The sequence below is a fragment of the Phalacrocorax carbo genome, chromosome 1, assembly GCF_963921805.1.
Source record: "Phalacrocorax carbo chromosome 1, bPhaCar2.1, whole genome shotgun sequence".
Lineage (NCBI taxonomy): Eukaryota > Metazoa > Chordata > Aves > Suliformes > Phalacrocoracidae > Phalacrocorax > Phalacrocorax carbo.
The window spans coordinates 25,411,152-25,423,362 of NC_087513.1; the positions used below are offsets into that span (position 1 = coordinate 25,411,152).

Here is a 12,211-nt window from a genome sequence, read left to right on the forward strand (position 1 = left end):
GGATATAGCAGAACTGAAAGAGTCATAGGAAAGGACACCATATATATACATATAGATATTTGCGTGTATATATCTTGTATTTATATATAAAACAGTTTGCAGATGATAAGGGTATTCAGCAAGGCTGCTGGAGGAAATGCAACTACTCTTGCAGTTCCTGAAGTGCAGCAGAACCGCTAACTTCCTGAAGCTTAAGAAACTGGTAAGATTCACTGGTTGGGAGGGGGGGAAAAAGGATGTGGAAAATGTAGAGCTGTTTAATAAAAGCTGATTACCCACAAACCATGATTGCAAATATGGTGGGTGAAAGGAGCCGTATCCAGGAGGAAGGAAAGCCTGCAACTAAACTAAGAATAAGTGTAAAACAGCTGGAACTGGTAACAGTCAGTATAACTGAGAACACATGAAGCATAGGAGATTGATTAAAGAAGTATTCACTGAGGGTGGAAAAAAAAACAAAAAAAGAAAAGCCATAGTTACCAAGGCAAAGATGCATGTTCTCTGCCTTTGATTTGGCACTTATTATAGTTCATAAAAGAAAAATGAGTGCTAAAAATTAAAATGCAAAAGGTGTTCCTCAGCATCTTCTGTAACTACTACCTGTAACTACTATTAAAGCAGTTTTATTCTAGCAAAAAGAGACACAGCTTTTAGCCATTTTTCATGTAATACAAGAAAAAAATATTACAGTAATTAATATGACAATAATTAACTCCTTGGCTCTTTGGGTAGACTTCCACAAGAGCCTTTAAGATCAGAATAGGTACCTCCTTTAATATATGAGTTATATATAAGCTAGGTTTCCCTTGAGTTATCAGACTCACCACATGGTAACTGAATAAGATTCCTTGCTCAGAAGGTCAGATATTTTCTTTCTAATGATGAAAACAAGACCACGTCAAGCTTGCAATCAGTTTCTGACTTTAGGAACTGTAATAGCAGTAGCTCGTCCACAGTTTTTATCTGTTTTTCTGTCTACTCTGTTGGCATTTCATCTTCTGTAAGATTTCTCTCCAGCAATTTGTTCTTGCTCTTGTTTACGTGTTTTAGATTAATTGATCACTGATTAAAACAGATTAACGTGCCTTGGAGGAAGAATAAGAATACGGACTGCTTCCTCCCAGGTGGATGTTGTAATACCACTGATCTGGAGAGCCAGTGGAGAAGGTTCGTTGGCTGAGAACAGTCAGTCTCCTCATTGGTAGAGAATTAATTCTTCTAGGAAACAAAAGATGTAGTTTTCATTCTCCCAGCTCTCATCTCCTCACATCAGGGATAAAGGGGCTTCTTGCCTGCATCTGGGGGAAATTATTTGACCATTTCTCTCCAGGACAGTGTTCAGTACTGTGAGGCAAGTGAGGTCCTCCAGCTTGATGCTTGACAGCTGAGCTCTGAAGAGGACTAGGATTTTTAGATATGATTACTTTTCTCAGTGTTTACGACATCTGTGCCCAGTGTGATGCTATGCCAGACCTCCTGGTACGCTGATTTAGTGTATGGAGGCACCTAGGTAGGTCTCTCCACTGCATAGTAAATTCCTACCGTCAGAGCACTAGGGTCCTTCTGAGGTCTATCCTTGAGTTTCCCCAGCTCCTTGCAATATAGAGGGCATATGTGGCGTCTCTTGTCTGTTTGCCACAATTACTTAAATAATTGATGATTTAAATAAATGGACAGAGTGAAATTTGTTTTTTATTATGTGTATGTAAGTGTTTTCAAAGACAGCTGTTTGAGGATTCATTTGAGGCAACTTTAGTGAAAGCTGTCTGTGGAAGGATTTCTCTCCCCCCACCTCACCGTCTCTGCTGCACATCCATGCTGTGAGCCAGGCTTGACTGAAAAATAACTCCTGGGCAGAGAGATGAAGCAGGTTGTTTCAAATGTTGTCTAGTTTTGTGATATTTTGTTACTTTTCAGCTGGATCTGTTCCTTGATTTATATGACTGGGTCATGTAAACAAGATCAGCAGCAGATCTGAGTCAGCTGAAAGACAACCGCTGAACATTTGATGAGGGGTTTGGGCCAGAAGTATCTGCTGCCTTTTGTTGGTTGCCAATCTTGGGTTGCTTTAAACATTTCTGCTCAAGACTACGTCTTGTTCCTAACATTTTAATAATTTGTGGGGGAAATTGCATGAGAATATTGTTGGCCTTGTTAGATGTCATTATTTAGGTTTCAGAGACTGTGTTCATGTACAAGCATGCAATAATTCAGACTTGATCACTAGAAGAACTCTTAGTTTAACATTATGTTGGAAAATAATTGGACAACAATTCCATTGCTTTTTCACCTTTTTCCAGCATTCTGTAAGAGGTCCTAAATCTTTGTCCACTCAGAGAAGCAAATTTCTTTTTTTATTAAAAGGCAAATGCCCCTCCCCCCACACACTTTTTCACTTTTAGATATGGATAATCATGACTGGGTTCTGACATGTGAAAGAGCATGAAAATTATGTGCTCCATGTACTGTATAGCTCATAATTCTCTCAGACACAAAGTGAAGTGAACCCAATTAAACACCTGCAGGAATGAAAAAGGAAAAGTTGGGAGAAGGGGAGGAGCCACCTCTGTGTGCTTGGGCTACATATCTATAGTACATTTCTTTCCTACTCCTCTTTGCACAGATTAGAAAATATAACTTTTTTTCCTGTGATGTTCCCAGAGTTTCCAACTAGATAAAATGAGAAAAAGTGAATTACCGTCCTCTGATCTTAATTGAAATACCAGAAGATGTCATCTAAAAAGATGAGAAAGTCAGTAACTCAATTCAGCTGGATTTTAGATTGATGACATTGATTTCTTCTCTACAGTTGTGTTGGAATCAAAAATATGTTTTGCTTATATAGCAGTTAGACTGAAGTCTGTTCAGTATAATGGATTATTCTGAAGTTTTCTCTACTCCTTCAGTTGTTTCTTCTCTGGATAATGCTTCAGAATGGAAACCCAGCCTCAGGTTTACTCTAAAGACAAATAAAAAAACACTAAATGAGGCATAGTGAATACAAGCACAATATCTAAAAAGTTCTAGCGAACTAGGGTTAGCTAAGCTACTTCTGGACTGGATCTATGCAATATTTGACAACATATAACAATGCCTTTTTACTCATACGATGACTTGCTTACCAAAGAACTCGAAGGGCATAATATTCACAAATGGGCACTGTTCATAAGCAGTGTTTTTGTAGAAGAAAGCAGTGTTGTGGAGGATGCGTCTGGTGTCTTTGTTCAGTTTAGTTGTTACTTCGGAGTGTGTCTGGGCAGGAAACAGAAAGGGACCTGGCTGTGTTTCAGAGGCCGTTGCATACTGGGTCAGGGGAGACCTCTGATGAGGGGAGGCTTCATCTTCCTGGATGGAAGATCTCAAAGGGATTTTCCACCAGGGAGCAGATCCAGCCTAACAGGCTATAAAGAGGAAATTTATTTTCTGGGGACCAGGATGCCATTGAAAGTTTCTAGACTATAAAACAAAACCATGAGAAAAGGGGTCTACCTTGAAGGGCTGTGGACAGGAGTTTACATTTTGAGTTCAAGGACTGTTTTATCTGGATTTCCCAGTAGATCTGAGTTCTTGGTGTTCAAAGTTTCTTTCTCCTAGATTACGGTTTCAATTTTTTTTTTTTATAAAACCTAGCTTTAGAATTTGGAGGCTTTGATATTTTCTGATGTGCTTGAATTAAACTGATGGTGGAACAAAGTTGGTAGAGTCATATCTCAGGTGGCATAGGTAAATGCAGCTGTTATAAAAGTAGCATCTTGCTTTTAATTAAGCACAGTGAAGAATTGCTGGAAAGCTGTAATGAATCTTCATTCAAGTTAAAGCCAAGATCTGGTCAAACTTCAACATAAATCTGTTTCTGTTGCCAACATAAGGACATAATTGCCTTTCGTGAAGTTTTAGTTTAAGGTTTGTTCAAACCTAGCAGTGGCTGCTCAGCTGGATGGTGTTTTGTTTTGGTGTCAGTTATTCTTTGCATCTCAAAAGATCAAAGGCTGAGAGAGACAGTGACGTTTTCATCCCTTTTGACAATGTGTTTATGAGCTTCTTCTATGATCATTTTACTACCAGTCTCTTACTCGATGACATTGCAACTTTAATTGCTTCCTGATTATGAGAGTGATGCTGCACCTTGCTCTGTCCCTGGAAGCTCCAGGATTTTTGGTATAAATAATGCAGACAGATTCCAAATGCAACCTGCCAAAATATATATTATCTTGGAAGTTAAAGATGTTGAACTTGGCTCTGTCAATGTGTGATGAAGCACCTGCCAAAACCAATTGGATGCGCTGAGCATGGAGAACGAGGGCAGCTACAGGTAATGCCGAGGCAGCTTTCTCATATTTGCTGTAGCTTGTGTGCGCTGTTGTAGATGGGTCTTCCTAGTTGTGGCTGTTCCACTAGCGTGTGATCTGGGACGTGGCAGCGCTGCTACACGGCTGTATTCCAATGTGCTGGGCTTTGTAGTTTGTCGATCTTGTAAAAACTTCCTCGTCCCTGACTTGGCAATAGAGAGTTCACTTTTTTTCTCTTGTTGGGCAGCTACGTACTTTGTGACTGCAGCAAGTATTAGACTTACCTTCTAAAAGGCTGCCTCCTGTTACAGTTTTGTTCCTTCTCTTAATCTTTATCCCTTACCTGATCAAATTCACCAGCCTTTTGCCTGTTCCATGATTTATGGGCTCAATTCTTAGTGTAAAGATGAAATAATCTGAGTTGTTTCATAGGGTGGAAGCATTAATTGTGCAACACCAACAATATAAATTCTAAATACAAGGCTTATTACTTTTTACTAATTGGTTTTTTCATTACTTAAATAGTGATTAAGATCTGTATGCAAATTCCACAGTAAATTAATCTCTGTAATATAAGTGTCTTGGAAGGTACAATCATTTGTAGAAGGGGCCATGATAAGGAGGCTGTTTCTGCCTGTCATAAAACTTATGATTAAAATAAAAAACCTTGAGAGATTATTCTGGGCTTTTCAGAGCATCACATTAGAAAATCTGTGTTTGAAGATGGCAGAAGGCTCTTGGTATGACTAATGTGTTTCAGAAGTTGGCAGACGAATAGTGCAAATGTTTCCAAATAGCCTGACACAGAATTGAGTTACCTTTCGTATAAAAAGTACTTAGATCAGTGCAAGTCTACTTCTTGGATAAGTAAGCAGGAAATCTGTTTTCAGAATAGTCTAGAAGAAGCTGTAATAAAAATGAAAAATCTTATGCATTGATGGAATTATGACTAGAAATTGAGTGGAATAACAAAACGAAAATGAGAAGAATTTGCAATCAGACTTTGGTTTTGCAGTGTTTAGGGTGTAGCCTTAGAGGTGACCAGAGATGCACACTGTTCTCTCTACGCATTAAAAATGCATTAGGATGTTGACTAATAGGCTGGTCACAATAAGCAAATAACTTAAGCCTTATCTTGTCCTAAGTAGCACTGTTTTTACAGCAGGAGGGTAATGTTTGTTTGCTTATTACTTTTGACTTGTATACCATTTACATTTCTTGCCAAGTTCTTGACTGGCTTAGCTTGAAAATATTTCAGAATATCTGTGTAGTTACTAAAGGCATTTAAAAGAAAAAAAGCTAAAAAATAAGCACACCTTCCTGTATCTTTCTATTGGATTGAAACCAGTGCCTGTAATTGGAGAAAAGAGAAAGAGGTATGCCTTGTTACTGTAAATTTGAAACCGGACTAGGAGCAGACTGCAGAAAGAAAACTTTTCAACATCATCGTGGTGGTGGTTTTCCTTTTTTTCCACCCTCACTTCTCTACCCTGTACTCATTTCTGGGAACTGTGAAGCAAAAAAGTTCTGGGCTTTGGGGTTTTTAGCAGTGTTGGGGAGGGGGGCTCAGTTATAAGAGCTCTATGAAGGTTTATTTTTTTCCCTGCTTCCATGTGTAATTATCCAACAAAACTGTCTGCAGGATCTTGTTGGTAACTAGGTTTTATCCCTTGGTAAATAACCAAAGTTATCTCTAAGAAAGAGGTTCCTGTGACTGTAATCATTTCAGACTACCCCATTAGCTGCAAATGAAATTTTGTAGGTGATTCTGCTATTTTCGGCATCTCAAGAAGCACAGAAGAGGGAAGGCACCCATGTGGAAATGCTGAGGGAGGAGGACAAAGCCATGTGGACATTGTCTTCCCTGTTGCCCCAACCTGGGTACAGATTTTCTTACCTCAACTGTAGCATCCCGTCGGACTTTGTGCAATATCTGAACAGTACGGGCACCAGGGAGGTCAGGGGTGGCGGGAGCTTGGCGGGTAGCAACTGCTGCTCTAAAAGGCAGGGGCAGTAGCTGGCCAGTGTGGCTGTAGGGAAGTCTGTAGAGAAGTTACTGTTCGCTTTTGTGTCTTAGACTCTTTGCTCAGTTAAGTCCTTGCCATAGAATGTACTGCTAGCAAGGCAAAATATCTGATGATTGTATAAAATAAATAAGAAATTGAAGGTGTTTCTGACTTGGGATGATATATTGAAAAGTAATCTTTAAAATGGTCTAGAGAATACTGTAGTGGAGTGAATTAATATTTTCAAAACCTTAAGTACTCTAAAGATAGAGAGCAAACTATGACTAAGAAGCCTCAAAGTTACCATTAAAGCTATCTGGACCTTGACATATAATTGGAATGCATAAAAATAGTCTAATTTAAAAAAGTTTGCACTTTGCATGCTAAAATCTAGGGGGATTAAACTGCAGACCAAATGTTCATTAATCTTCCCATTGAAGCATTGCTGTCTGAAGTGTAGCCAGCTGGGTGATTATTAAATCTAAAGAAGGATTTAAGATTCAGAAAGCATTTTGAAGCTTTTATGTGTATTGTAACTTTTCTACCAACACCATGAATTGATCACCCTTGTGAAAAACTAATCAAGGAAAATGTATTGTTGTTTTTTGACACACAAAGATTACACCTTATAATGGGGGAGAGAAGGGAATGTATTTATAATAAAGGCAGACTTTTAAAGAAAGTTTTATTGGAATAAAAATATTTATAAGACTACAGTTAACAGCTAAATCCTACGTGCCAATGGCTTTGTGTCTGGCAGCTCTGTATAACCTGTGTACCACTTTCCAGAATGGAAATGCATTATAATGAGTGATGAGATGGTATCACTGTAAGAGAAATGTCCAGACAAATAATAATGCATTTTAAGTGTAAAAACAAAGCAAAGCGTTCCCCAAGCACAATGATGCATTGTCCCTGCCTGCATTTTCACTCATTTTCCGTTATTCATGTCCTCCTCTTAAGAGAAACACTTTGAAGTACAGACTGTCCTTTTTGTGGGGCAAGGAGGCAATTTCTATAACACCAAATATGTTGTCATCGTGAAGCAACTATTATCTATCACATCAGCTTGCACTTAAACTTGACCATGTTGTTCCATCCTTTTTCTCCCAAAATGATTTGAAGTCTTCTGATTGGCTTGTTTAGAAGCTTTTGGAAAGCATTCACACCACTTGCCTTGAGACGCTTTGTAGAACAGTCTGGACAATTAATCTTTGTGAGCTTCTCTGTCCTTGTTGTGGAGAGAGAGGTTCCCCCAAGGATTGCTTTAGATCAGGGCCTGTGTTAAGTGCTCTGAGTTGTCCTCTGGATGAGCATGCCCTTTCCCAGCACATGGAAAGAGGTCAAAAATGGGTGAGTTGCATAGCTAAACATGGGTTGTAGGACTGTTTGTCCTTATTCACCTCTGAATGGTTCCTTTCTCTTCCTGTGTAAATACAGATGGAGGTACAACACTAAGATTTTTCATTTTTCTCTTTGCTGAGAGTTTAGACATTACTAAGTTATGGACCAGATGGGGTTTTACTCCCTTAATCTTCGAGTTTGCATCTCTTCTTTATTTACTTGCCTCCAGTCATACAGCTCTTGGTGTCTACAGCAGTTTTTGCCTTCTTTTCTCCTGTTCAGCCTATTTGTTCTTATTCCATCATTTTAGTAATGACGGGATTATTTTTTAAACAATCCCAGTAGATTATCCTAGCAGCTATTGGGTCATACAGGAGACAAGAAGTGCAGACTGCCTTTCTATTTGGTTTAGGAAGTAGGCAGCTGTGGTTCTTTCTCGGAGGACCTTCTCTCTGCAACTTTTGTACACTACAGATTCTCAAAATCTCTAATTCTCAAAAATACTGTTAAAACAATGTCACCCTTCATGGGATGCAAAAGATGGAAAGGAGCTGAGTTTTCCCATGTATGTTTTCCCATGTATTCCTGGGGATCATAGTAGGAGAAAGATGCCATATTAAAAGATGAGACATCATCAGTTAGCCTTGCAAGGCTTAAGAGGGTCTACTCTTGTCTTTGTTTTCTAGTGACTATCCAAGTTTTGCAGTATTCATGGTGTGTCAATTCTTTCCCGGTTTCCTTAGACCCCAGAGTGAACTCAGTGCTTTAACCATTCTCCCCACCCAACAGTGCCCTTTCCATCCCACCAAAAAATAAACCACCAAAACTAAATAGTAAAGGGGAAGAAAGTGGCAGGTGCATTGCTTAAGTTGTCAGTTTGCTGACACTTTTTTGGTTGCTGAAACAGAGGCAGAAAAAAAATAATATTATGTGATGATGTTTTGGGTGGCTTCAGACCAATTTCTATTTGCTTGTGTGCTTTTTGAGCGTTCATCTGCACTGGCAGAATATATAGATTGGAAATGAAAACGTGATCTTGCTGAGTAAAAAATATATATTCTGAAGCAGTGTCCTCATTTTAAAGTATTGAGGGTGGTGGTGCGGAATAGGGACTGAAAGGATCTCAGCAGAGCTACTCTGACTGTAGGCTGCCTGGTATTATGTTCAAAAGTAGAGATATAGTAGTATGTTCGTTCAAACTAGAAAGTATTAATCCATACTTAGGTGAAAATGGTTAATGCAGGAGAGCATTACTGATAATAGGGAAATGAAATAGCCAATTCTTTTCATTGCTGACAAAATGAGCCCAGTGCAACACCAATGATGAAAACTGTCACTTACATAACTTCCACTTTTCAGTCAAGTTGAATAAAAATTAGAACCACAAGTGACTCTAGAGAAAAGTTCAGTGAAGGCTGTTTTCCCTTCTTTATTGTACTTGCCTATTTACTTCGGTTTTTCTCAAAGTTAATGCAAGAAATTGGATCTTGTACTTAGAAAGATTGTACCCTAAGAGATAAACACTATCATAAGAGATAAAGTGCTGGGTTTTGTTGTATTCTGTACAGCACTAAATAAACACCAAAAAGTCAGCAAATGGAGGTGTTCCTTAGCAAGGCAAAAGGAAATGTGGGCTATTGATTTTGAACAGCTGTGTTTTTCTCAAGTTTGCAGGTACCAAAGGAGGTAGTTATGCATAAACTAGTAATCTTCTGTGGTTGGGAAATAAATAAGTGTGCTAAGTAAATGATTTTTCTAATCCTTTCGGCATGGCTGTGTTTGCTGCTCATTATTTCTGTGTATATATGTTTCCTTTCTGAAGCCTGTTTCTTTCAGCCTTCAGTTTCCTCTTTCTTCTTTCTGCTTTATTATTTCTAGCTGCTTTTGTTGGCCTTCACCTTCTTCCCTCAGTCAGTGTTGAACACCTCCTTTCTGGAATTTGTTTGCTGGAAAATAAATAGGGCCAACAGTGCAGTGAGGCTAAGCCTTTTTTTTCAGTGATGTCTCCAAGGCATGCTGTGTTATACATTGAAGTTAACAGCCTTCTTATGGTTTTTGGTAGCTAAAATAAATCCTTTGAAATTCTTGCCACCTGGAGCTTTCCATTGGTCCCCAAAGGGAGGAGTTCTGGACAGGCAAGATCAGCATATTGGGGAGCAAGTTTTCAGCTCTTCTGTAAAGAGGGAAGGAACTCTGGAAGCAATGTGTTGATGAGCTCCAAGTGTTTGCTGAATTTCACTTTACTAACCAAGAAAACGCACTTTGACAAAAAGGGGCTTTGCAAATGACTTCTTTGCCAAGTAGATGGTGATGGATATAACCAAGGGCAGTGAACATGTTGTGGCCTTACACAGTGGAAGAAGTTCCTTACATGTCAAGGAAAACCTCTGCTTTGTATCTCCATGCTGAAATAGTTTCATGTCTGCTTGAATTGGCAAGTCTTGAATAAACTGGGAAAATAGCATAAGAATAGGTCGGTGGTAACTTGCCTGGCTTGGTGACAAGAGAACCCCTGCATTTAACTTGCAAACAAACAAATGTGTGCTTCAAAGCATAAAACTCTTCTCCCACCCTTTGGGGTTGTGTGTTGATCAGTATAAAATACTTTACTTGTGCTTATGGTCTGTATTAGTCAATACATTAAAAAGATAGATGTTGGAAATATCTCATGCCTAGCATGGAGTTTAGGTTTCTCTTGCTATGAGGGTAATTAACATCTTCCCCTGGGCAGGCTGACAGCTGGAGTACCATTTCTGTTTAGGAACTATTGAACTTAATGATTTATTCTAGATCCACTCTGTGCAATCTGTTCTTTCTCCTATATCTGAAGGACTTAAGAAGCATCTACAGAGATAATATGGCTTTTTTAGCATGAGAGAACTGTGGAATAGAAGAGCCTAGGCCTGTACAGAAACTGCTTAGTCTCCGATGACATTTATGAATTTATTCCCACAGTTAAATAGGAATGATGAGTGGACCGTATAGGTGTGATTTCAGACCTCATGGCACTGTCTACAGCAGACTTAATATATCATAGCCAGGAGGAAAGCAACATACAGAGGGAACAGTGCTTTCTCCCTAGCAGCACGTCAGATGTCCCAGTCCCATTACTGAACACAGAATTACTGAGACTTCTTTTAACAGCAGGCTGTTTCTTCTGTTTCAACAAACCAAGCATCACAACATTTTGAAATATGCAGGTCTATTTCTGCTGTCCTTTTACCTGCTTATCAGCTAATTTCTCCCTGCCACAGACAACAGGGAGATGAGAAGTCATTTTTGTTATTGCTTGCTTATAGGTAGCCTTATGCAGGGTCTAGCATGAAGGTACTCGAGCCTCATCTGTGGGGAAGAGGATTTGCCTCTTTCTGGCTGCCAGTGTTGAATACGTGGGTGTGGATCAGCCTGCACGGATCTTGAACCACGCGAACATTCAGTGCCTGGGTGAGCAAAGTCACTTGGGGGGGAAGCTGGACTATGGAGCTGTACATCCAGGTGATATTTGGAGAATAACTCCTCCGGAGCCTGAGGCCAATACCACAGTGCACAAAGTCCCTCAGCGCACTTCAGCCAGTGAACTCTGGGGCTTGGCAGAAGGGGAGACTGTACTTTCGAAGAGAAGATGAAAGTGGCTGTAGCAAGTAGAACTATTGCTAAAGTAATTAACAACTATGCTCATATAGGAAACAGTATATAACTTGCTACGTCTCACAAGGGTGCAAAAGCTATTGTTGCTGTTGTCAGCCTTGAAAGGAGGATAAATATGCTTGTTCCAAAAGGCCAACTGGATAACTTTAATAAATGAATCCAGAAGAAAACACTGCTTCTGGCTGAAATAGGTTTGTGGGGTTTTTTTATGGTGATTGTCACAATAGCTCTGTTAGTTCTTGCGCCCAAGGCACAAACATTGCAGTACATGAGTCTCTGAAATGTGTAGCCATCAGGAACAGAAATTTGGGAAGACTTTGGGCAATTGCTTGTGCCAATTTGAAAAAGGAGGCAAAGAAACAAATCCCAGTGCAGAGTGTTGTGTAGTATGCTTGTGAGCATGTAAGCATAGAGAAGTAGCACACATTTTAATTTGCAAGACTTTGGGTTTTAGTGTTTGGGTTTGTTGTTTTTTTTACAGATAGCTGGTTGCTAAGCTGTGGGAAATGTCCGACATGCAGCTATGATATTGCCCAAAAGAGTTGAAGAAAACAAAGTAAACTTTCTAAAGATTTCAGCTTGTGATGGTTTCTGAACCATTACTCTTGATAAGAGGAAATTATAGCTTAACATAGTCCAGAAGGGTAGCAAACGTGATATTAAAAAAAAAAAAAAAAAAGGAAAACTATTAAATGAAGATTATGCCTCTTCATACAATGATGGTTTATTACTTTAAATTTTATTTCCTTTTCTCACCTTAATGTAATGTGATATTTTAAGGAGGCTTTAAAAACAAACAAAAAAACTTGCTGTTATCCAAAATTTAAGATTTTTCTATTTCACCATTTTTTTTTCCCCCTGAATTAGGGAAAACTGTACAGTGTAGTGTATTTTTAGGAAAAGAAACCTGTGATTAACAAAATC

The 12,211-nt window shown here is 39.0% G+C and overlaps 1 protein-coding gene across 8 annotated transcripts in view; it reads left to right on the top strand.

The window, feature by feature from the left end:
* Positions 1 to 12,211, top strand: part of CADPS2 (calcium dependent secretion activator 2) — a 318,752-nt gene that overhangs the window by 86,717 nt on the left and 219,824 nt on the right. The window lies entirely within an intron of this gene.